This window comes from Prionailurus viverrinus, chromosome C2, assembly GCF_022837055.1.
Source record: "Prionailurus viverrinus isolate Anna chromosome C2, UM_Priviv_1.0, whole genome shotgun sequence".
NCBI classification, from domain to species: domain Eukaryota; kingdom Metazoa; phylum Chordata; class Mammalia; order Carnivora; family Felidae; genus Prionailurus; species Prionailurus viverrinus.
In genome coordinates this window covers 44,226,751-44,251,498 of record NC_062569.1, presented here as the reverse complement: position 1 = coordinate 44,251,498, position 24,748 = coordinate 44,226,751, and the positions used below count along the sequence as shown (strand labels likewise).

Here is a 24,748-nt window from a genome sequence, read left to right as displayed (position 1 = left end):
CTGTCTCTCTTGGCACCTGGGTGGCTCAGTTAAGCATCTGACTTCAGCCCAAGTCATGATCTCACAGTTCGTGGGTTTGAGCCCTGCATTGGGCTCTCTGCTGCTAGCACAGAGCCTGCTTTGGATCCACTGTCCCCCTTCCCTGCCCCTCCCCTCCCTCTCAAAAATAAAATAAACATTAAAATAATAATGCATTAAAAAAGCTTCTCTCTCCGGGCACCTGGGTGGCTCAGGTCAGTTGAACATCCGACTTTGGCTCAGGTCATGATCTCGCAGTTTGTGGGTTTGAGCCCCATGTCAGGCTCTGTGCAGACAGCTTGGAGCCTGGAGCCTGCTTCAGATTCTGTGTCTCCCTCTCTCTTTTCCCTGCCCCTGCTCTCTCTCTCTCTCTCTCTCTCTCTCTCTCTCAAAAATAAACTTTAAAAAAAAAAAAAAAAAGATTCCCTCTCTCTCAAAATAAATAAACATTAAAAAAAAGTCTCTCTTTCTCTCCCTGTCTGTCCCTTCCCTGCTTCTGTGAGAGCTCTGTCTCTCTCTCTTTTAAAAAAAATGCTTAAGTATGATTTTAGAATTGAGAAAAGATTATTTTCTGCTAATTGCCTTTACCTTAGAACTAAAATTCTTCCCACTAGAGATAATCAGATATGAATGAATACACAGCAGCAACATAACTAATTAGCTTCTGTGGTAGGCATTTTCCCTGCTTCCAAAGGCTAAAAATAGGAGGATACTTTTAAAGTCTTATAAAAGATGATGCCATTTTCAGATAACTTTTCCATTTAAGATCAGATATCCAGATACTGCTTTGTACACAGAATAGTTAATTTTAGCGTGAAAAGAGTCTCTTGTTGGATTTTTTAGGAATGAGTAGGATAAAAAAGGGAGCATTATTCCCAGACACCTTCCTTCATACTGTGACTTAGCCAAAGTGAGTATGAACTCAAGTAAACCCGAGTTAGCTTCAAGTAAATATATTGTCTGTTCTGCCAGGAAGTCTGGATCTACCATTTTAAAGCTTGCAGATGTAAAATATATCCAAAAAGCAAATGACTTGGAATAACTTCTGTTGTGTCCTGTATCTAAAGGGCAGATCAAGGAAAATGGTACAAATGCTTCTACCAACAGTGGTAAACCAAAACTTCCCATGAGTCATTTGTCCCCAACATATAAGAGCTCAAATAGAAAGCAGTTGCAAGTATAGTAAAGAAACCACAAATTAGGTAGCATTAGACTAGTTTCAGTCTTTCTTTTAGCCATCTAGCTTTCATGAAAAATTCTAAAGACTGATTATTAAAATATTAACTTTAATTTTGTAATGTATTATAATTGGAAAAAATCTTTCATGGACTTGGTTAAAAAAATTCAAACACTTTTTCAAAGCACTGTTCACAAAGTAAACTTTTCTCAGGTCCCCATTCCTTTTTTTTTTTTTTAAAGTTTATTTATTTTGAGAGAGAGTGCACGTGCGTGAGCAGGGGAGGGGCAGAGAGACAGTGGGAGAGAGAGAATCCAAAGCAGGCCCTGCACTGTCACCACAAAGCCCGATGCGGGGCTTGAACTCATGAACCATGAGATCATGACCTGAGCCGAAATCCAGAGCCAGATGTTTAACTGACTGAGTCACTCCGATGCCCCCTGAATCCCCATTCCTTAGTCCTGGAGTCTTCTAGTGCTTCCAGTCATGGGTATGTGTTTCTTCACACGAATGCTAGTGTATTATACCTACTGTTCTTCACCTTGCCTTTTGTGCTTCTATATCTGTACATACAGAGTTGCCTTCTTTTAAAAGATTTCCTAGTAGTCCCACGTATTGATACACCTGGCACCCCCATCTGACGGATATTTAGGTTGTCACTATTGTGTGTTGCACAATACTGGAATGAATATCCCTGTGTATGTGGTACTTGTCTTCATTTTAAAAAATTGTGCAACACGTAGAAAGTGGACTAATTAAAAGGAACTTGAATGCTTGAAACTGTTTAACAATGAAGGCACATGTGGGTCAACCTGTGCACCTGAGCCACCTCTTTCCTCACAGAAGCACAATTGGTTAGTAAAGTATATCTAAACAAATTGTAATCTGAATGTGGGAAACGTGTTTACCTATTCCTGAGTTAAAATACCTTAGTTTCCAGATTTCTAATAAATCGAAGCAGTAAATTTCTCAAGACCCACATTCTGGGTTTTTTTCCTAATAATATTTAAATATTTGTCCATTACACAGTGTGTTGCTAGCCCACACCGAATCACAGACACGTCCTAAGGATAGAAATATAACAGGGGGGCGCCTGGGTGGTTCAGTCAGTTGAGCATCCGACTTCGGCTCAGGTCATGATCTCACAGTTCGTGGTTCGAGCCCTTTGTCGGGCTCTGTGATGACAGCTCGGAGCCTGGAGCCTGCTTCGGATTCTGTGTCTCTCTCTCTCTCTCTGCCCCTCCTTTGCTCACTCTCTGTCTCTCTCTGTCTCTCAAAAATAAATAAATGTAAAAAAAAAAAAAAAAGAAAAGAAATATAACAGGGAATGCCAAGTGAGCACCAAAGACTGGGGATAATTTACAGAGTCATAATGTGGTCTTAATAATAAGTGATTTACTCAGAATATGTTATTTCAAGCTATAGCTCTATCTGTAGTTCATACTCTTCACTATCAGTGTTTAAAAAATATAAAGAGCAAATCCTTCTACTTTTTGAATCTAGAATTTTGGTCTTTTCAATATAATGTAACTAACAGCTAAGTGAACTTAATTGGTGTGTCTCCTTTATAGGGAGGTATTTATGTATGTATGAAAATGTCAAAATATAGTTAATATTATTATGAGATGATAAAATTAGTACCTTTTATAAGATAATTTTACGCATTTCTAGAACTGTGATATAATCTTTGACATTGCTTAATACATTCAGAAATAAATCTTTTTAAAAAACAATTTTTTTTTTTTTAACGTTTATTTATTTTTGAGACAGAGAGAGACAGAGCATGAACAGGGGAGGGGCAGAGAGAGAGGGAGACACAGAATCTGAAACAGGCTCCAGGCTCTGAGCTGTCAGCACAGAGCCCGACAAGGGGCTCGAACCCTTGGACTGTGAGATCATGACCTGAGCCGAAGTCGGACGCTTAACCGACCGAGCCACCCAGGCGCCCCAATAAATATTTTATTGGGATTCTGCTTTACTGTAGTTTAGGTATATGGATTTGGGAATCAGACTGTTAGAATTTGATACATGGCTCTGCCCATTACTAGCTTCATGACCCTATGAAATTACTTAATTTTGCCTCAGTTTCCTTATATGTAAAATGAGGATTATTATCACAGTATGAAGAGATTATATGAGTTTATATGTGTAAAGTGCTTAGATGTGGTGCCTGGGACATAACAAGCTCTAATTATTTTATTCTTATTACTAACATTATTCTTTGTGGAAGGAAAACTTTTATTTTCTACTTTATTCAATTTTAGGATGTTAGATTTGAAGATAATTTCATTGTTCATCATAAAAGCTCACGAGAAACAAAAGATATATTTTGGGCGAGTTAGAGTATAAAGTGCTTTAAATTAGGAACACTGTTCATTACTTTCAGTGAGGATAGCACCCTCTGGTGGAAATATTTTAGCATTCCCCCCCCCCCCCCAAGCTTATCCATGGATATCTTATTTTTTTAGTACATCTATTCCTGAAATGTAATTTGCAAGTCCAATCATATTTTAATTGGTAGAGAAGAAACCTGTCACTTAAAGGCATTGAGTGACTTTGTAAAAATGGAGCAAACTTTTGTCAGGCTGCATCAGTATCCAGTGAAAAAGCATCTATGTAGGATGGCAGATTTGTTACGTATCTGAACTCGCTGACTTTTCAAATGCCTAAGTAAAATGAAATTGACTCTGCAGGAGAGAAATGAAAAAGACAAATTTTTTTTTCTTTTTCTTTTTTCTTTTTCTTTTTCTTTTTCTTTTTCTTTTTCTTTTTCTTTTTCTTCTTTTGCATTTTATTTCAAATAACCATCTCTGGCTTGGTCTAGTTTTTAACTCAGATTTTTGTTTTTGTATCTGCCAAATCAGGTTTCCTGTCAGGTTTTGTCCTATTTGATTCTGTCTGAGCACCTTGGTGACCTTTGCATCTCGGTCCCCAGAGATGCCTACTGAATGGAAGAAGAAAGGAAGACTTTGGAGAACTTCAAAGAGTAAAGAGGAGAGATTACCTCTGGGTGGAAGCCATATCGTTTGGGGGCCCACAACTTGCTTAGAATCACAGCTTTTATGTAACAGTGAAGGCAGAAAATGATTATACATATGAAAGTTGATTATATATTTTTTTTCATAACACAAACCAGGCAGGACCTTGAATCTTTTAAATGGGTTGTTCTTCTCATTAATCACTATTAAAACCTACTAAATTTTTTGGAAGGGGGTGGAAATGAAACAGGAAAAAAAAGGACTCTCCCTTTCTATTCTAACATATAGGACAATGGGCTTGGGGGAAAATGGGGCCTGCTAAGGAAATCTGGTTAGGGTCTTAGGGCGGTGATAGGGGTAGAGTGGAGGCAGGAGACCTTTCTGTATAGTGGTTGGTGGGAGGAACGTGGAGTCCCAACTGAGTCTCTCTTGGGTTAGACATTTACTAGTTTCGTTTATCAGCCTCTCTGAGTCTGAGTTTTCCTTATCTGTGAAGTGGTGATAATGAGAGCAGACATCCCTAGCTACTGTGATCCCTACCTCATCCAAGTCGTCTTGAGTACCTCAGTACTCAACGTACAGAAATGCCCCAAAGAAGTATGTTGTTGTAACTGTTATTGGTAGCCGGTAGCCTGATTTTCCCTCACTTTTCTGGCCCGTGTGCACTCTGAGGAAGAGGCTGTGGTGTGCATTGTTACAAAGCCATCCTGTTCCTCCCTCAGGAAAACCCAACCACGATTCCCACAACTTGGATCGTTTGGGCACTTTTGCTCACATGTTGCAAATATAATTTTGTTGACCCCAGACAGCAGTTGGGGGAACATGAGGAGGCGTATGTGCTCGTGACCTGTCCCTTTCTCCATCATATTGTTAACAGGGAGTTTGTGAAGAGCAGGCACACTCAAGTTCCGTGCGAAGGACATTTCCCCCTCGACAAGTGTGCCAGCATCAAGGTTTTCCCATTTCTCAGCACACAAATAGTTGAATCATGAGGCAACTTAAAATATCCCCGTATTTTAAAATATTACTGCCAAGAGAAAGTGAATTTTGCCCTTTTGGTGATAATCCTAGCGATCATAAACCATGGTGCGCTGGGCTTCTGTCACACATTAACAGACCTCTTTGTTGGAGTGAGGCCCCGACCTGGGGTGCCAGTATCCTCCCAGACAGAACAGGAAAAATAAAGACTGTATAACAACTTCACCAGACTGCCAGCCCTAGCCGGTTCAGAAACTTTTGGTAAAGTGCAGCCAGAGGGTATTTTTAATGCTATAGGAATTTTTAAAATCACACACACACACACACACACACACACACACACACACACACTCACTCTCTCACTCACTCACTCACTCACTCACTCACTCACTCACTCTCTCTTTGAAGATGTGCTGTTCACCAGGCCAGAGTCTAAGTCCTCCCGGTCTGTCTTGATTTGTACTTCAAATTATAAACACATGTGTGTGTTTTTCTTTTTTGCAGGGCATGCTTTTCAAGACAAGATGGAAAATCTTGTCTGTGCTCCGTTTGGTAAATTGGCTTATTCTTCCCTCTAGGAAGTGTATAAAAGCACTTAAAAACATTTTATCAGCAAATAAAATAGCTAAGGGACACTGAAGTCTAGTGTTGTTTAAACCACATAGAAAGGTATCCTAAGGTTTGCTCAAAGTGAGATTTATATGTAGGCTATCTTTTTTTTTTTGTTCTTTTTCCAATTTTTTTTTCTTTTTTTCTAGTCTAATTTATGTGGTAAGTTCATGGCAGACACATCTGGCTACTGTGATTTTTCCAGCTCTGATATTCCCTCTACTTTTTGAACTTTGTGGTCTCTGCAGCATAAATTAGCCCATTGTGCACAAGCACATACACACAAACCCAAAGACAAACTGAAAAACCTTCACACTTTATGGGAGGGGGGTAGAGTGATAAGGCATTGGTAGGAATGTGGTGATAGAAAGTGGGCTCATATGGCGGGGAAGGAAGATTGGTGGGCACGGGGAAAAAGGGAAGGGGTTCTGGTTAAAAAGGCTTTTTTTCTTGATTAGAAAAAAGAAGGAGCGGTTTTCTAAATATCTAAATACCGTAGAAATCATTATTTTTGTCTTAGATTTGGAGGAAGCCATCAATTGTCAAAATTCACTCTATCTAATTAGCTTTATTGAAGACTTCTCTTCTTTGGAGTTTCCAAAAAGAGATTCATTACAGTTTTTTTTTTTTCTTTTAGGCTTTTTAAAGATATGTGAAATGAGGGCTAAAACATTACTATTTTTTTTTTAATTTTTAAAAAATGTTTATTTTTGAGACAGAGAGAGGGAGACAGAGAGTGAGTGGGGGAGAGGCAGGGAGAGAGAGGGAGACACAGAATCCAAAGCAGGCTTCAGGCTCTGAGCTGTCAGCAAGAGCCCAATGCGGGCTCGAAGTCACAAACTAGCGAGATCATGACCTGAGCTGAAGTTGGATGCTTAACCAGCTGAGCCACCTAGGCACCCTTAAAAACATTATTAAATTGACTAATTCAGTTACTCTTATGCAATAAAGTGAGATGTAATAGTGTATAAGGAAATGTGTTTCCTTATGTAAATGTGTTTCCATATGTATATTCCATTTATCTTAATATGGATGAATCTCTTTTTTAGATCAGTACAGTTGACCCTTGAACAACGTGGGGTGGGAGACCCAAATTCCACATGTAACTTTGGTTCCCCCAAAACTTAACTACTAATAGCTTACTATTGACCCAAATCCTTAACTGCTAATGTAAACAGTCAACTAACACATATTTTGTATGTTATATGTATTATATACTGTATTCTTACAATAAAGTAAGCTAGAGAAAAGGAAATGTTAGGAAAATCACAAGAGAAAATACATTTATAGTACTTTATTGTAAAAAATCAGCACGTAAGTGGATCTATGCAGTTCAAACCCGTATTGTTCATGGATGAATAAATATTAGGTGATAAACACTTATAGATTTTATTATGTGAAATTTAGAAATTTAGATAGAAAATCTCCTCTTTGGTAAGAAGTGACAAGAGCCATGAAAAATGTGATGCTACACTTTTCCTAAGAAAATATTCTCTAAGATAACATTCCTATGTAGTATGCTTAGATGAACACTTTGGAAAATTGTGTACACAAAGAAGGGTTATTTATAATAGCGCCACCCCCAAGTAATTGCCTGCAATACAAAAATAAATGTATTTGTTACCATTAAAATAATAGTTATAAGGATTCTGTGGCACATGGAGAACTTTATTATCTTATTCTTATTTTATAAAGCAGAAAAAATTGTTTATTGTGAACTATAATTTTGTTTTTTAAAAAAAAGACTGTTTAGTTTCTCCTTTCCCACAGACTTTGCTCTCCATCTGTGTATTTCTAGCCCCTAGCCAAGTGCATTATGCATCACAGGTGCACCACTTTGTAGAGTTAATGTATTAGGTAAATCAATTATGTATTTTTGAATGTTAGTAGTGATTATAGTAAGCCTTTTTGATTGGGGGTGATTCCCTTTATTTTCTCTGTATGTTTATATTACCTTTATAATAGCCTAAAGGAAACAAAAAAAAAAAGAGAGAACCATTTGATGCCTTGAGCGTTTTTTATAGAGGGAGAGGAGGATGGGGTTTTGGGAAGAAGGCTCTAGGACCCATGTGCAATCCAGACAAAACCATGAATCCTTAAGGTTCTACAATTGATGGAGTCTGCCATTAACAAACGAGTAATTCCCTAGTCTCTAAGATCAGTGTTTCTCCCAGTGGGGATCCAGATCTAGCACTAGGAAGATCCCTTGGGGGCATTTGTTAAACAGCAGTCTTCAGAATCCAATCATCTGATTGCTCCTTAAAAAACAGCCATGGGCTGCTGCTGGAATAATGCCTGCCACCACCCCCCCCCCCCCCCCCCGGGAAATCTTGTTTCAGATGATGTAGATTGGAGTCTGGGAATGGGTGCTGTTTTCAGGTGCCCAGATGACCCTGGTCATCAGCCAGGTATGGGTATGGGGAGCTACAAGAGAATTGTGTGTTTTAGCATAGTGATCGGAGAATGCCATAATAATAAATGGCAGAAACCCACTCCAGTGATCCATTCTTTACCTTGAGTTATCTGAAACAAATGCTGAATATGCTCACCAACTTTTTGACTGGGTTCTTTGTCCAAAATAGACATTTATTATGGCATTGGCATCTGTCATTTTGGCACTTGTTGGTGTTAGTATATACATGAGCATTGGATACGGGAATGCTGAAGCCACCTTCCAGAGAGTTTTGACCCCAATCACACCGAGTAAACTTTAAAAACAAGGGAATACATTGTACTTTGGGATCCAGTTTATTGAACTGTGTTGTCTAAATTCACTCAGTAAGTGTGTAAGCTCCCCTCAAACTTTGCTTGCTGAGAGTTGACCAGAAAATCAGACCTCTGTAGGGCTAAACTCCTGAAAAATTCCAGAGAGGCAGGCACTTCCTACCCCAAAGGAACGTAGAACCTCTTAGGAAGGGGGTAAAGGCCAGGGAAAACTTTTTTGAAGTCTCTTCTTTGTGTGTACTACCTCCATTATTTACTTATTTTTAATGGAGTCTAATTTTTTCACCAAGCTGTGGGTCTTTGTTGAGAGTTTAAAAAATAATTTTGACAGTTTTTGTAGTATCTGCTGGCTGGCTTCCAGTCTTTTGCCCTCAGGAACTTCCTTGTTGTGGGGAATTTCACCCAGTTAAAGTTTGAGGCAAAGGGATTCCGGGATGGTTTGTCCTTTGGCCACTTGTTCCAAATTAATAAGTGCTGAGTGACATTTGGGCATTCTTTGATCTCCTCTTTGGGGTGCCTGGTGATGTCCCTGCCTGTGTGTGATAATCACCTCCCCCACCCCACATCAACTGGAAGATTGATTTCTTCTTCCTTTCTGGAAGTCTAAATTTATTCCTTGGGTGTTTTGCAGTTGCTGGTGGTCAGGAACAGCTGTTCCACCATGCTTGACTCCGAATAATTCTCTGTGATGAAGTCAGCAAAATACTGTAAGAAGCCAAGAAAACAAAAGTCCTTCATGGCCTTTTCTCATTAAGTGCTGAAGAGAGGAAGATCACCCTCCTCTCCCTGGTTTAAAAAAAAAAAAAATCAGGAAAAGATGAGATCCTAAACATATTTGAGGCAACAAGATTCAACAGTGTTCTTTCCCCCATATTATATAATTACTCTTTGGTCATTGTAGAACAGCTGATCAGCAAAAACTGAAAGAATAAAAAAACATTGTAATCAGACCATTCAAAATCACACAATGTTTTCTCATGTAGTATTCTTTTTTTTTTTTTTCATTATAAGTGTGAACAAAAAAGGTTGGAAAAAAAAAAATGGGGCGCCTGGGTGGCGCAGTCGGTTAAGCGTCCGACTTCAGCCAGGTCACGATCTCGCAGTCCGGGAGTTTGAGCCCCGAGTCAGGCTCTGGGCTGATGGCTCAGAGCCTGGAACCTGTTTCCGATTCTGTGTCTCCCTCTCTCTCTGCCCCTCCCCCATTCATGCTCTGTCTCTCTCTGTTCCAAAAATAAATAAACGTTGAAAAAAAAAAAAAAAGGTTGGAAAGTCTTTTATATTCCTTTTGTAGCCCAGTTTTCATTGAACATATCATGAACATCTTTTCATTTCAATTAATATTTTTCTACAGTATTTTTTGATTAGCTGTTTTAATTAGAAAAGTAACACGAAAAATTCAAACAGTTCCAAAGAGTATTCATGAGAAGTAAGTCTCCTTCACACCAGGACCCCCAGTCCTTCTCTCTTCATTGAAAACATTGCTACCAGCCTCCTGTGTGTTCTACAAATACTCTACATACATATGTATGCTTGGGTGTATATGTCTTTTTTAAACTTAACGTATCCTAGAGATCTTTCTAAATTCATATGTATAGATGTAGTCCTTCTTTGCCAGGAATATATAATATTCTACTATTCATGTACCTAATTTATTTAAACAGTCCCCTATGCTGGATATTTAGATCCTTTTCTAATTGTTCACTGTTACTAAACAGTGCTTCAGTGCTTAACATAATTAACATAATTCCTTTATAATTATGCTGTTTATGAATAAGATAATTTTGCAGAGGTGGGCTTCCTAAATCAAAAATTATGTGCATTTGAAGTTTTAATAGATGTTCTACTTCCCTCCAAAAAGGTTACACCCGTTTACACCCTACCAACAGAGTATCAAAATGCTCCTTTCCCTCTATTCTGGCCAATAATGTCCATTATCAGACTTTTTAGTCTTTATAATTCTGATAGGTACAAACTGGATTCTCATTGTTTAATTCATATATATAGTAAAACCTTGGTTTGTGAGTATAATTCATTCCAGAAACATGCTTGTAATCCAAAACACTGGTATATCAAGGTGAATTTCAAGAACCATTGACTCAGTTGTGATCCTGTGACATTCGGTATCACATTACTACTTGTATTGCAAGACATTGCTCATTTATCAAGTTAAAAATCATTAGAAATGTTTGCTCATCTTATGGAACACTGACAGAACAAGTACTCACAAGCCAAGGTTTTACCATATATATATGAATGGACCTGGGCATATTTCTGTTTATAAACCATTACATCATGTTAATGTCTATACAATATTCTATAAGATGACTATGCTATATTTAACCAGTTCTTCTGCTGAGAGACATACAGGTTGATTCTATTTTTTTTTTTTACCATTATAAATGATGTTGCAGTAAATACTCCTGTATATAAATTTTTGTGCCTCCCTTTAATTTCCTCATTTTTTCCAGTTTCTTTGGGATGTTTGTTAGTAACGTATAGGAATTCCTTAAAAAATACAATGTTGAAATGGTTTGCTTTTATCAAACTAAATAAGTAAATGGCTGCAGATTCACCTTGTGTGTTGAGGTGACGGTGAGGGGTTTGATTGGGGCGCTACTTTCTTGTACAATAAATGATTTAAGGTTGTCAGTACCCAAAAAGCATATTTTTCACCACGGACTTATCCTCCCACAAGCTCTGTTTTTCAGCTTGCATATCCATATGTTTTTGACTAAGCCATAAATGGAAGCTATATTTGAAGTTATTTTGCTTCCCAGTACATGTCATACATTTCATTCCATATTATTTTAGTCCTTTTCCTTTCCAGTATTCTACTTCTCAGACACCAGTGAAGAGTGAGTTGTGAGTTTTCCGTTTTGCCAAGAGTTACATATTTGCAGAGCTGGAAGAAAATAAAGTAAAAAATATTTTTTAATGTGGGTGATTTAGTCCTGGCTCACAAGACTTTGATTTAGCTACTTCAAAGCGTCCACTTTAAATATCAAGAAAAATATTCCATTTCCACCCCTATCAACTGCTATAATGCCTGAATGAATTAGAATGGAACTCTAATCTCTCCCCAAGTGGAACTGGATCATCCCATCTTAATAAAATGAGCACTCCCCGCAGCTGCAAATGGGAAGGCTCCTGGCCTCCTGGCCTCCTGGCCTCCATCACTGATGTTTTTCTACTGCTACTGCCTGAGACCCTGCAATTGAGGGATAGTCTGTTGGAGACCCCACTTCTCCAATCTACAACACATCTCAGTCATTTGTTTGTGTATCATCTTCTCTGTCTCTGCCCTGGTTTTAAATACAGAACTTTTCCCCCTGTAATTTGAGGGAGTCCCAGCGCCCAAACCATATTACAATTGAAGGCTTTGGCCTGACAGGTTTCTGCCTGAAACATACTTCCATGTGTTTACATTCTCTGGTGCCTTTCCCCAGACCCAACTCTGGCCTTCCAGCTTGTCCATTCTTTCTTCTGTCAAGAAGGCCAACGTGGAACAGTTTCTTCAGCTCTGACTCTGGGAAGGGGGGGGCCTTTCACTGAAGGACCTTGAGCTTTACAGTCAATTAACTCTTGGAGCTCAGATTCTGCCTAAGAAAACTTGTAATTCTTTAGTCCAGTGTCTTGTTGTCAGGCAGTTATCCAGAACTGTTTCTTCTAAAAGACTGCTTCAGGGGGCGCCTGGCTGGCTCAGTTGGTTAAGCGTCCGACTTCAACTCAGGTCACGATCTCGCGGTCCACTGGTTCGAGCCCCGAGTCGGGCTCTGGGCTGATGGCTCAGAGCCTGGAGCCTGCTCCGGAATCTGTGTCTCCCTCTCTCTCTGCCCCTCCCCCATTCATGCTCTGTCTCTCTCTGTCTCCAACCAGTCCCATAGGGTAATTCCTTCCTGTCTTCCTGGCTCTCTATTTTTTTTGAATATGAGATTGTCTTCCTTTTTAAAAAAATGGAGATATATTTGACATAACATTGTAATAGTTTGTTGTACAACATAATGATTTGATATATGTACATATTGCAGTGTGTACGTATTGTAACATATGTACATATGTTACGGAAATGATCACCACAGTAAATCTAGTTAACATCTATCACCACACATAGTTACAAAGTTCTCTTTCTTGTGATGGGAATGTTCAAGATCTACTCTTAGCAACATTCAATTATACAATACAGTATTGCTAACTATAGTCACTTCACTGTGCTTTATATTACATCCCATGACTAATTTATTTTATAACCGGAAGTCAGTACCTTCTGACAAACTTCACCCAGAATTATTTCCAAATAACAGTTGGGGTTGGGTGTGGAGGCGGGGAGGGTGGGAGGAACAGTGAGTATGAGGTATCAGAATCCTTAGCACATATTGCAACTGGGGTTCTTTCCCCTTCAAACCCTGGTCAGTTCTCAAAACCATTGTTTAGTGGGGGTTTCCTCAAAGATAAAAATGTTACAATACAATGGCACGTATATGACGCAGTTTCTCTGGGCCCTACCAGACTGAGAATTTTCAGGCTCCAGGGAGTTTTGGGTGTGTATTGAGAAGTTTTTCTTTCTTGGTATTATTTTTTTTTAATATGTCACCTTTTATTTTGAAACAATCTTAAACTTACAGAAGAGTTTCTAGTACAAGGAACTCCCAGATTTGCCTTTGTTAATTGTTTATGTTTTGCCACATTTGCTTATCTTACTTTCTCTGTATGTATATATATATATATTTTTTTTTTTTCCTTTTTTTCCTGAACCTTTTGAGATTAAGTTGGAGATCTCATGCTCGTTTACCCCTAAATACTTCAGGTTGTATTTTCTAAAAGAATATGTTCTTACATAAGCACAGTATAGGGATCCAAATCAGGAAATTTAACATTGGTATAGAATATTGCTTTCTAATCCATATCCGTGTATGAAAATTTCTTCATTTGCCACAACAATGTCCTTTCTGGCTATTTTGGTTCCTGGTCCAGGATCTGTTAAGGTTCATGTACTGCGTTTAGTTGTCTTGTCTCTGTAATCTCTTTTTACCTGGAATGATTCCTGGGCCCTTGTGTTTTTGGATCGTGATATCTTTAAAGAGTATAGGCCAGTTATTTTGTAGATTGTTTTTTAATTTGGATTTGTCTGGTGTTTCCTCAAGGTTTAGATTTCGGTTACACATTTTTGGCAGGAATGCCACATCATCACGAGTGATGATGTGTTCTTCTCATCACGTCCTATCAAGAGGCACGTGATGTCAGTTCATCATAGTATGTGTGATGTTGGCTTTGATCCCTTGGCTAAGGTAGTGTCTGTGGAAGATGGGGGGGGAGGAGCTTCCTTTGCTTGGGTCAGCTGACTCCTCTAATGAGTATATTCCATAAAGACAGTGCAATATGATGGGATGCTTTTTGGTCCACCACAGGAATGGCCTTAGGTCTGTGAACTCCTTTCCTTGGGATGACGAGCAAACACCATTTCCAGCATGCTAGGTTAAACATCTCAGAACATTATGTAATTAACCATTAACATATCTGTGTACATATACACACAGAGATAGAGTTTTAAACTGAAACTGATGCTTCCATTCATTTATTCCCTATTCTTGCTTCTTACAAAATACACAATCAGAGAGGGCATATATAAATAATTGAGTCAAGTTGTGGTAAAGGGAGACTAAGGCTGAGGAAATAGTAAAGCCAGGGAGAAAAATGTATACCACAGGCCCTAAGCTAGAGGTGTATGCACATTTAGCTTTGAGACTTGGGGGCTCTTGCAAAGAGGAAGATATGTTCAGTTAGAGGAGTCAAAGAGTTTATGAGGTAAAGACTCGCCTGGTGTTGAGGAGAGACGCAGATTTTTATATATATATATGGATGCCAAAGAGGGAGTTCTCCCTTCAATTTCTCATAAATGATCTAGACATTGCTCTAGGTGACAATCCTCAAAAAAATCTCACAATAGTGAGAACACCAAGAGTTTTAGAAGGAAGTTTTCTGTGACCTTCCTAAACACTGGGCTATGGCCGGATCTCAGAGCACCAGCCAGGAATGTCTGAAGACCAAAACAAGACCACATACTCTGTTTGATTCAAGGATAAACTTTGGAAAATCCAGAGTTGGAGCTTTATTTGTTGTGTGTATTTTACTTACTTTTGGTTTTAAGAACAAAACCCCCTTGGCACAGCCTCCCAAATAAAACTTAGAGGTATAGGTTTTTGTTTTGTTTTCCTTGGGACCAGAATCTCCTCTGGTAAGTTTTTAAAAGTGGAGCTGCTCTGGTTTCTAGCTCCCCTTACCTCCACTCCAAAGCTTACTTATTCCTTTCTTCCTCAAAGATGGCCCGGAACACTTCACAGGGCTGAGAGACAATAGCCCAGAGACGCTAATCCCGAGGTGTGTACTCCCAGAACTTTTCCATCTCTGGATTTCTTCAGAATTTTTAACTTACATAATGTATGAAACACTCTGGTGGTTTCCCATGTGGTCTGAGCAGTGAGCTGAAAGGAGATTTCTATCACTCTGGATTGAGGTCAACTGCAGTGCTGGCCACAGCCATGAGGCCCCAGGGGCCCTGCTCCTTGCCCCTCCCACTCCGCTCTTCGGCCACGTGGGCCTCCCTGTTTTGCACAAGTACTCCAAACTGACAGGTTCGCACCTTCCAACCCTAGGACCTCGCACTTACAGTGCCTCAGCCTAGTATGGACCCCACCCTGATTTTGTGCACTTTATTCACATTTCTTAGATCACACATCACCTCCTCAGAGAGGCCTTCCTTAACTTCTGTGCCTAATATACTTCCACATTTATTTGTACAAAGCCCTTTGCTCAAGAATGACGTTATATATTTGCTGTTGTCTGTCTCCCTACTAGACTATAATCTCTCGAAGGGCCAGGACTCCTGTTCATTGGTCTCTCTAGCACCTGGAAGCAGTGCCTTGTACTTGGCTGGGGTTCAGCAGATAATTGGTGAATGGATAATTAAATGAACGTAGAACGCTGGAAAGAAAAAGTCAACTATAGTCCTAGCATCCAAACACCACCATTATTAATACTTGGATATTTTTTCATTTCAGAGGTAAATGACTTTTTGGGATCACTAGAAATCCTATAAGAACTAGGGATACATGCACACGTTCCTGAAACTTGAATATAGTTTTACCGGATTTCCTAATCCTGCTACCCCTGGTAAAATTCTTTTTTTTTTTTTTTTTTTTTTTTTTGTCCCCTGAGCAGTGCTATCCTGATGCAAAACACCCACCTGCATCATGTCATTATCTTTGCTAATCTGATTGCCAAACAGTGGCTCGCTCTTACTCTACATTTTTGTGATTCTTGGTGAGGCTGATAATTTTTCTGTGTTTGAATACTAATAGCTTGTTCTATTTCATAAGTTGTTCAAGTTCTTTGACTATTTCTTGGATGTCTGTTGTACGAGCTCTTTAAATAATCAAGATGTTTACTAAAATGATACCTTGTGGAAAGAAAACAGATTAAACATTAGCATTCCACGCTGACAACTTTTTCTCCTCCCCTCTCGTGGGACACAGCTATAGATTCATTTTCTGTTACTTTGCTTGGGTTGCCACGCTTTGCACCTGGAGTAGTTTTAGAATCATTCAGGAAAGCGAACCAATAAAAAGCTGCAATAAACTCTCTCCTGACTAATGAAAATAAATGCATGAATCAGAGTTTCCATTTCCTGCTGGGATAAAAGTGTACCTATTGTCTGAAGATAATAAAATAGTGTTGGTTTTACTATTGCCAGGCCATCGAATTAAATTCAAAGACACAAAGATAACTTTGTGGAGCAGCACGGCAAAGCGCCCAATTTCCTCTTTTTCCAACTTAGGTCATTATTTGCCTAAGTTCGCCAGCTTCATAGATGTGCTTCCTGTCACGGGCCACTTTTGATAAATCTTATGAGGTCCCATAAATCAGATGGAATCTGAGTAGCACATGCTGGTACTGCTTTAGGTAGAAGAAATAGGATTTCTTTACAGCAAAAGGATCCAGAAGAAACCAGCACGCCAACTTTTTCTGGATACATTACATCTAGCTTGTTCTGGATATATTACAATGATGAAAACTGATGGCTGAATCCCTTAAATGCCAAAAAAATATGCATTTTAGGTCATGCACTTGCTAGGAACACATAAAAACCAGTGTTACAGGCATTTCGATCATGTACACCTCCGAGAGCACAGTTACCTGGATACTTGCACACTGGTCTGTCAACTATACTGCTGTGTAGACAGGTAGACAGGATAGCAAGTGGGAGAGTCATCTTCTGGTACTAATAATTCAGAGTCTCCTGTGAAGCATCGGCCGCTCACAAGTCTGAAACTAGAAGAGCTGGGGGTATCTGGAAGACCTAAGGTCCACCTGTCCAATTTGGGGCACCTGGAAGTGGTTTTAAGTGTTGAAACAGTGAGGCCAGGAACGTAGGCATCCGGAGCTCTGTGCCTTATCAACCAAGCCGGCTGAGAAATTGCCTTGTGGTTATTCTCACCCAGAATCAGAATAAAGGGCTCAGTGTGAAGTTGGGATAGTACAGCTTCTTGGTTTAATACTTTACAGATTTTTGGAACCTGAAGTGAAAAGTTGCCTTTTTTTTTTTTTTTTTTTTTTTTGCTGACCTTGTTGGACGGCTAATACTGTTTCTGGGAAATAAGAGAAACAAGCGGCTCATTGTTGGCAGGAGCTGAGAGAGACACAAGAAGGGCGCGAGACGTGTCTGCAGCCCTTTTTTCCTCTTCATTGTATCGTGACTGAGTCAAGGCTGGACTGTGGCTGGATTTGTCTTTCTACCTCTATAGACATGTGTTTTCCATCAGACAGGGCTGCGTGACACCTGACATTGGCCAGTTCACATGAGTTAAGCCATGTACGGCCCATAAACAGGGAGGAAAAGACCCACAGCTGCACTCAGACACCCTTGACGCTGAAATATTTTTGAAGCTTGATGTGGCTGGGGCTGCACATATGTCAGAAACGATTTACACCTGTATGTTTTGGCTTCTTCCTGTTGCATATCATTACTTTCCAAAATCTGCTGTGGCCAGAAGGTCTAGCGTTACCCGATGGCAGCACCTTTTCTTGTTTAAACCTTCCCGAATTATGAAATGTAACTTTTCAAAGTTATCTGATTTGTAATTTTTTTTTTTTTTGATACTGAAGAAGCGGGGCTCCTGGGTGGCTCAGTCGGTTAAGCGTCTGACATCAGCTCGGGTCATTATCTCGTGGTCTGTGGGTTGGAGTCCCGTGTTGGGCTCTGTGCTGACAGTTCGGAGCCTGGAGCCTGCCTCGGATTATGTGTCTCCCTCTCTCTCTGCTCCTCCTCTTCTCATGCTCTTTTTCTTTTTCTCAAAGATAAATAAATATTAAAAAAAAAAAAGACTGAGGAAGAAAGCCCTATATCACTTTCTGTAAAACCAGATCATGCAAACATGTGATTCATATTGATTTCATCATTTTGTAGTAGTAAATAAATTACATTAGTCTACATTAGGCTTTTTCATGAAATCGGGAAAAGATAGGGAAAAGGGAACACATCCTTGTCACTGAATTTATTTTTGATTTAATGTTCTATTTATTTTTGAGAGAGAGAGAGAGAGAGTGTGAGTAGGGGAGGGGCAGAGAGAGAGAGGGAGACGGAGAATCCGAGGCAGGCTCCAGGCTCTGAGCTGTCAGCACAGAGCCCGATGTTGGGCTCGAACTCACAAACCTTGAGATCATGACCTGAGCCGAAGTTGGAAGTTTAACCGACAGAGCCCCCCAGGCGCCCCTCCTTGTCACTGAATTTAAATCGGTACGTACTTTTTGGTTATTGAAGGTGAGCAGCACAGGCCAGCGAATGGTGATCAGTGCAACTGATGCCAGCCATGGCATTCTAGCATATTCTGTGGGCTGCCTAGGTGTGTCACAGTCTATGCCTATGATTTGTGCGGAGTCATTTATCCTTCCAAGGATCATCTCTAAAATGAGTGAATTGGCCTACGCCAGTGGTTTTAAATTGTGTCCCAAGGTTACATGCCAGGATTTTAGGGGGATGTGAGTGAGCAGAAGCTAAGCTTTGTTAGTATCTGGACTCCAAAAGCTGTGTCTCTGTTCAACAGATTTTTAAAATTGGTTTGATATTGTCGTACGAGAGCTGAGAAGTGCCTGTAGGAAAAGCAGAGTGAAAGCAGGATCAAGATGATTTAGAGAAGATAGTCAAAAGCGCTGCCATTTAAGTGCTCCTTTACCCACTGGCACCAGCTCAGGATCTAGGCTTGCTTTGAATTGAACCCCTGCACATGAGGGTTGCCTCTGCTTCATGTCATACATTGGCTCTGGGGAAGGATCTTATTGCTAAAGAAACATTTGAGAACCTGGTCTACATGAACTCAGGTCCCTTCAGCTTGAACTTTAAAAAAAATTTTATTTGGGGGGGGGGGGGCGCCTGGGTGGCGCAGTCGGTTAAGCGTCCGACTTCAGCCAGGTCATGATCTCGCGGTCCGGGAGTTCGAGCCCCGCGTCAGGCTCTGGGCTGATGGCTCAGAGCCTGGAGTCTGTTTCCAATTCTGTGTCTCCCTTTCTCTCTGCCCCTCCCCCGTTCATGCTCTGTCTCTCTCTGTCCCAAAAATAAATAAACGTTGAAAAAAAAATTTTTTTTTAATGCTTATTCATTTTTGAGAGACAGAGAGAGACAGAGTGCAAGCAGGAGAGGAGCAGAGAGAGAGGGAGACACAGAATCTGAAACAGGCTCCAGGCTCTGAGCTGTCAGCACAGAGCCTGATGCGGGGCTCAAACCCACAAACCATGAGATCATGACCTGAGCCAAAGTCAGTTGCTTAACCGACTGAGCCACCCAGGCACCCCCCTTCATCTTGAACTTCTATGGTGATGGTACAAAATAGAGTGAATACATGGCCCCACCAGTAATGAGCATTGTGGAAAAAGTGAGTTTGTAAACCACTAATGATAAAACAGAGCAAAATGAAATGGACGCTGAGCAGAGAACTATGCTCTGGAAGTAAAGAGAAAACAGTGACAAAAATCAAGCACTCGTTAAATATTCACTTGTAAAATTATGGGAGTAATGGTTACTACCAGTTTCTGACCCATAAACCCTGAAACTTAGTATAGTATTTAATGTCTGTGCATCAGTAAGGCATATCTGAAGTACACTAAATTATTTTTGTTCTGTTTCTGTAAAGAAAGTCCATATCATTGGTGTTGGTTCCAAGGGGTAAGTGGAGACTTGTCTCCTTCTTCAGGTCTTACTTATAAAGAGCTCAAATCCAGCTCTCAGGAAGATGAGAATTGGTTCAAATCACAGAAGAGAATAGCTCAGTGTTTCTTAAAGGAGCTTTTCTTCAGCATGTATGGCCCAACCAAGAATCCAACAGGAAAGATTTCCTGACTTTCAGACTTAATCAAGTGCATGCTTATGAGTGATGCAATGCAGTGTCATAAATAGTGCTTGATTTCCTTAAAAAGTTACAGACTAAGTGGAGGAGTGATATTTCCTCTCTGATTATCAGATAGATAATGTGGATGCAAAAGGACGGTCAGCTAGTTGTAATCCATGGAGGACACAGTGAGAGCTAGTCTGGACGGACTGCCTGGCTGTGGTTCTAAATATCAAATGGTTACTTCATACTGGCATTAGTTCCTTTGTAAGGAAACACATTAGAGTGGAAACTGGAAACTTTGGAGGTTCTACTACCATGAGTTAGCTCTGGGGCCATGACAGTCACAGCCTAGGGTGACCAACGACCCCATCTGCCTGGGCTCTCCCAGATGTAGCCCTGATATCCTGTGTTGCAGGAAACCCCTCAGTCTCTTGTAAGATCAGGACAGTTGGTTGCCCTTTGTGACAGACCTCAGTTCCAGCATTTGCAGAGTAGGGACAGAAAATGAAGTGATGATAGAACTTTCTATTCGAAGGGTCACGATTCAGGAGCCCGTGTGATACCCTCTTGTAGGGTAGTTATGTGTTTGGAAGGTACTTCTCATGCAATTTATATAAACTTACTAGCCCAGACATCAAACTGAGGAGGTTTCCTGGATCTCAGATCAAGTGTGTATTTGAGTATTTCCTATTCACCTGCTTTGAGGAAACTGCTCCCAGGTATTCAAAGCTCTAAGTCAGCCTCTTTGAAGCTCTCCCCTCTCAAGGGAAGATGTTTGAAAGATTCTTTGGAACATTTAATGTTATTTTATCACAGAAGCAAGTAAAAAAAAAAACCTCTAAAAAAATAGGTTATTTTTGAATATATGGAAGTAAAGTTAATGCAGTAAGGTTTTGCTCACCACCTGTGAAAACTGATACACAAGTTAAACCATCTTTGCAATTTTCCTGTTAAATCAGTCTTTGCTTATGGAGAACTTAAGCAGATATTCTGGCAGTCTTTTCTAACCCTTGTTTTCCCTGTGTTTTGCTTTTCTTTGTTTTTTACATTACTTTGTATCATGAACAGTAGTAGGTGACCCTAGGCAAGTAACACCACTTTGTTCAACACTCACCAGGATGCTATGTTCCTGTCTCTGGCTCCACGTCCTATACATCTGCTTAGTTGACTGTAAAGGGCTTAGCACATAGTAAGAACTTAATAAATATTAATTCATCTTCAGTTCAAATTCAACACACTGCCAAGACATCTGCTAAGTTGCAGTGGACCAGCATTTCCCAGTATTCCTGCTCTGGAGAATGCTAGACTTCCAAGTTTGAGAAGTGCTGCATTTTATATATTCTTCTTGGAAAGTCTCACTGTCTGTTAGAACCTTAAAGGCTCTGAGGAATCCTGCAATAAAATGAACTCTTTTAACTTTATGTAGCCCAACATTTCCCATCTTATTTGACCATGGAACACCTCTGGAAGCAACTATTATTATTATTATTATTATTATTATTATTATTATTTTAATTCTAGCCTAATATCTATTTGCTCCCATAGAACACACTATAGACCATGGTTTTTTTTTTTTGGAGTATTTATCCATTTTTTTATATACCCTATAAAAATTGTCCATTTTTATATACTCTATAAAAATGAATTAATAGTATTGAAGAGACAATGTCCTGCACAGTTCCTGATATTTACTAAAGACGTGCTTACTACACACACACACACACACATACACACACACACACACAGGTTTTTTTTTAGAATAGTTTCAGGTTTACAGAAAAATTGAAAAGATGGAGTTCCCATATACACTCTCATTCAGTTTCCCATATTATTAACATCTTATATTAGTATGCTACATTTGTTGTAATTGATGAACTGGTGTTGATACATTATCATTAACTAAAATCCATACTTATTCAGATTTCCTTAGTTTTTACATAATATCTTTTTCTGTTCCAGGGTCCTGTACAGAATACCACATTACCTTTACATGTCATGTCTCCTTACATTGTTCTTGGCCATGATGGTTTCTTAGACTCTCCTTTTTTTGATTACCTTGATAGCTTTGAGGAGTACTGCTTAGGAATTTTGAGGATTTCCCTCTGTTGGAATTTGATATTTTTCTCTGATTAGACTTGAGATGATGGGCTTTGGGGAGGAAGTGCTGTTTTTGTCACATCTTATTGGGGCTCCTGCTATCACTATGTCTTATCATTGTTGAGGTTGACCTTGATCATCTGGCTGATAGGTAAGAGTTCTCCACTGTAAAGTTACTATCCCCCTCTGCCCATTCAATACTGTACTCTTTGGGAGGGGGTCACTATACACAAACCCCTGCTAGGGAGCAGGAGTTTTGCTTCCCCTCCTTGAGGACAGTGTATTTACATTAAATCAGGAGATTTGTCTTTTCTCCCTCCATGTATTTATGTATTCAGCCTTGTGTTTATATGAGTGTGAACTCATGGGTATTACATTTTTATGGAACTAATGAACCACAGTCATCAACATGTGACACTTTCTCCATTATTGATAGAACACAGTTCTATCACAGATCAAACACAGTTGTGGAGTAGGTGCTGGGGTGCTCCCCAAATCCTAGAGTGGTTGGGGAGGCCTTCTCCCTCACTTAAATGGAATTGTGCCTCTAACATGTTGACAGAACCGTGTGTTTTAAAGGTTCAACTTAAGGGGTGCCTGGGTGGTTCAGTCTGTTGAGCATCCTACTTCGGCTCAGGTCATGATCTCGCGGTTTGTGAGTTTGAGCCCTGCATCAGGCTCTGTGCTGACAACTTGGAGCCTGGAGCCAGCTTCAGATTTTGTGTCTCCCTCTCTCTCTGCCCCTTCTTTGCTCACACTCTGTTTCTCTCACTCTCAAAAATAAATACACATTAAAAATAAACATAAAACATAAAATAAATAAAAATAAATAAATAAATAAACATTAAAAAATATAATAAAGGTTTCAAAGTGCCAGGTATGGTGACCCCTCAGCTGCGAAGTTTGTCAGAAGGAAAAAGAAGCTGAGAATGAGGTGAGAAATGTATACGTAGCTACAGACTTTCCTCTTTTCCCTCCCCAGACGCACAAGTGAATTGGGGAGGAAGACTTGAAGGGAATAAAGTAATTTCTGTGTCTTTCTAGGTCTTTGGCTTTCAGCACGCTGTTGTCCTTTCCATAATCTACTCAGAGCCAGCTCCATCCAGGCCTGTGATGAATTTTGTAGTTGAACCTAACCCCTTAACATTTTGTTTTCTTCACTTGGCATTGTGTGTGTGTGTGTGTGTGTGTGTGTGTGTGTGTGTGTGTGAGACCAAAGCCTATTTTTAAAATGAGGGAAGCAAGCCCAGAACACAGAATGGCAAGTCACTGAACCTCTTCGAGGCCAAAAAGACGTTTGTCAAACATTCCAGGAGGCGCACTGGGCAGCCTCTGATTCACTGGCCTCCCTCGTAGTCTGCAGCTCCTGGCTTGGAGAAGCCGCCAAAGCACTTTATGGGCTATTGCTTTCTATTCCCTTGTGCTGTAAAAGGCAAAAGTTCAGGGGTGAAGCCTTTGCCTTTTTTTTTTTTTTTTACATATTTGTTTCTTAGGTAGCAAATGATATGTGGGCTTAGAACTGAGTTCAGGAACCTTCCTCCTTGAGCCTACTCTTGGGTCTTTGTAGAAGTGACCAAATGTTTTTGCTGGAACAGTGCAGAGGGCTCACCAGTGTACAATGCCCTCAGCAGCATTAACCAAAGGGTTATATCCAACGTGGATACTCAACCCCTGCCACACCCCATTCCCATGTTGACTGTTTATTTCACCAAGGACACAGTCATTGAATTAAAAGGGTGTTTGGATCTCAGATGCTGTGGAGTTTGTTTTACTCTGTGTTTTCTTTTATACTAAATGATAGCAGTGAAATGTTTCTGGCCACATAGCTACAGAGCATGGTTATATTGATTTCCAAAAACAGAAGAGAAAGCCAATTATTGAAGGAGGGAGAAAAAAAGAAGAGATGAAAACAATGAAAAAGATAAATGTGGGTTTAAAATTAAATTCTGACGCTTGGAAGGAAAAAAAAATAGATGTCCCTGCTTTAGTTTTCATGCATTCCTGCTTCAATGGAGAAATCTTCTGTTTGGGTTATTCCTTTCTGTGGGGACTGGCAAAAGTCTAGAGCTGATGAGGTCTTGAGCTTTTTTGAGGCATTTAATGGCAGTCTGCCCTTAACTGGTTTGGCCTCAGAAACTGTATTTTGGATACTCTGCCCCCCTCCTTTTTTTTTTTTTTAACTGAACTATTGTTCTCTCCCTAAAATGTTCTGGAATATTATCCCAAGATGTGTTCTATTCATTGCAGATTTACATGTTTTGCCTTCTTGTGCTCTCCTGAGGTCCTCCCTTCTGCTTATCTTTGTCTTCTTTTGCCCCCATTTTCTCGGAATAGCTAGCAAAAGCAGTGGTTTTAAAGAACCTCAACCATCAGTAACATGCATGAGCTGCAAGCTCAGAGAAGGTTAATAGTTCGAAATCAATTGACTAGATGGAGCAGAGTGGCAGGTTGAATCATGGGCACCTCGGTGGACCCAGGATACCTGGCTTCTAGGCCCCTGACCATTTTATGACCTTGACCAAGTCCACTCTTCCTTTGGGTGCTGGTTTCTGTCTTCTGTACAAGGAGGAGCTGTACCAGGTGATCTCTCAGCTTTGATGATCTTGATCATATTCTTAAGCCTTATTTGTTGCTTATCAAATAGTTTGGGGGTTATCTCCTTGAGCTCCATCAAGAAAATACTGAGTTTGATGCATACGTGACCACGTTTTTATTTTATGGTTTTACTTTTATATTTTTTTGTTTTATATAAGTAATAAATGCACATAGGAAAACTACAAAATGGTACA

At 39.9% G+C, this 24,748-nt stretch overlaps 1 protein-coding gene across 1 annotated transcript in view; it reads left to right on the top strand.

The window, feature by feature from the left end:
- Positions 1-24,748, top strand: part of WWTR1 (WW domain containing transcription regulator 1) — a 137,358-nt gene that overhangs the window by 82,905 nt on the left and 29,705 nt on the right. The gene's annotated exons all lie outside the window — the stretch shown is intronic.